This window comes from Pterocles gutturalis, unplaced genomic scaffold, assembly GCF_000699245.1.
Source record: "Pterocles gutturalis isolate BGI_N339 unplaced genomic scaffold, ASM69924v1 scaffold9374, whole genome shotgun sequence".
NCBI classification, from domain to species: domain Eukaryota; kingdom Metazoa; phylum Chordata; class Aves; order Pterocliformes; family Pteroclidae; genus Pterocles; species Pterocles gutturalis.
Genome location: NW_010130651.1, coordinates 112,121 through 113,963, shown reverse-complemented (window position 1 = coordinate 113,963; position 1,843 = coordinate 112,121).

Sequence of the window (1,843 nt, the reverse complement as noted above, 5' to 3'; positions counted from 1 at the left end):
AGCCAGTCAGGTGACACAATACCTCTTTCTTTCCAATAGCTGCAGGCCTTTGGGGTAATGAATTCAAAAAGTCTCTGTGCTATCCCCTAAGGGACACTGTGTCTGCTTTCTAAACCTCTGCGCTTGCTGCTCTTTGTTCTGACAAATACCAAGCCTGGAAGAACAAGCAAAGCTTTGGATCAAAGTGTGTGTTGGAAGCAGGGGGCTGAAAGAACAGGGTGGGTAGGCAGAGCTCGCAGGGTCTTAACTGGGGATAACAGGGGACTGCAGCCCAAGGGGGAAATGTTGGCTGGACCTGGCAGATGAGTTCTGTGGAGAGCACTGGAGATCATGGATCCAGCAGTGTGGGCACCAAAGGGGTCTCAGGCTGAAACATCAAGGGCGCAGCATGCCAGGGCAGAGCAGCATCAGCAGAGATGTGCATGGGCACTGTGGAGGGGATTGAGCTGAGTGTCTGAGAGGATAACCTATGGCCAGGGTGCAAGGAGATGAAATCTGTGCCATGGATTGTGGTGACAGACACATCCTTTCCTGCTGCTGATCAGCCCTTTCTGTATTGTGGTGTGTCTGGTGGGCTCTTCTGTTGCTTTTAGACCTGTACTGGTAGCACGGGCACTCCAGACACTTGAGCACTCCAAAAAGGTGAAGAGAGGAAAGTGCCCATCAGGCTACCATCGAGCAGTCCTTGGACAAGCTCTCTTTCCCAAAAGCATGACTGTTAACACCCTTCCAAAGTCAGGCCTTGGAGTTTATTTCATTCCTCTCACTTTGACAAGCCACTTCCACTGTGCTGTTTAACGACAACACTTGACTTTGTGTTTTCCCAGAACAAAGCCACTGTTACGAGGTCTCAGCCAGAAAAGTGATGTTCTTTAGCAAAAGCATGGCACACCTTACTTGGGTGCCACTGAGCACGAGACCTGTTCTTCTGCTCTTCCTACACCCACCTGCACTCTCTGACCATTCTGCTTGTGGAATAACTTTTGCAACCTATCATAGAATCATAGAATGGTTTGGGTTGGAAAGGACCTTAAAGATCATCGAGTTCCAACCTCCCTGCCATGGGCAGGGACACCTTCCTCTAGACCAAGTTGCTCAAAGCCTCATCCAACCTGGCCCTGAACACCTCCAGGGATTTCTTCATGGTGCTTCCACTGCCCTGGCAAAGAAGAGCTCCACAAGCTCCAGTAAAGGGTGCTTAATATTTAATCCCACTTCTAGATCATGTTACAGCTCCCTGTTTGAATGAGAACTGTTCTGTATGGGTCTGACATGCATTTGCTGGTGTTGGTCTGAAGGAGCCTGCCCAATGAGTGGCATGACACAGGGACAGCCCAGCGCGTCCCTGGGTGGGAGAGGGCATGCCTGGGGCAGCACAGCTGAACCTGGGTTTGGCAGGACCACGTGAAGGACTACGAGGCCATGGTGGCTGTGATGTGTCAGGATGGGTCCATGCCCCTCCAAAGCACAGTGCTCCATTAAGGTGCTCAGGCTGGCTCCAGAAGAGCTGGCACTGTCACCTGAGATGGTGCTAGCATGTGTCAGGGGTTACAGAGATGATTTAAATAGTTAGTCACGGAGAGGACTAGCCAGAAGAGTCTTGGTGGAGAGAGGGAGAGACTGGCAGAAAAGAGCTTTGCTTAAAATTGCTTCAGCACAATGTGTGACCGTGGTTTATCATTTGTCAGAGCTGTCAGTCCTGCAGCTCTCCCCTGCTCCGAACTCACTGGGAGAGTATGGGTGTGCTGTGCTCTTGCTGCTAATTCCTCATGTGGGTTTCATTTCTTTCTCCCCTCCTCTCCAGGGGCTCGCGCTTGCGGCTGGGCTGGCGGAGGATGTTCCC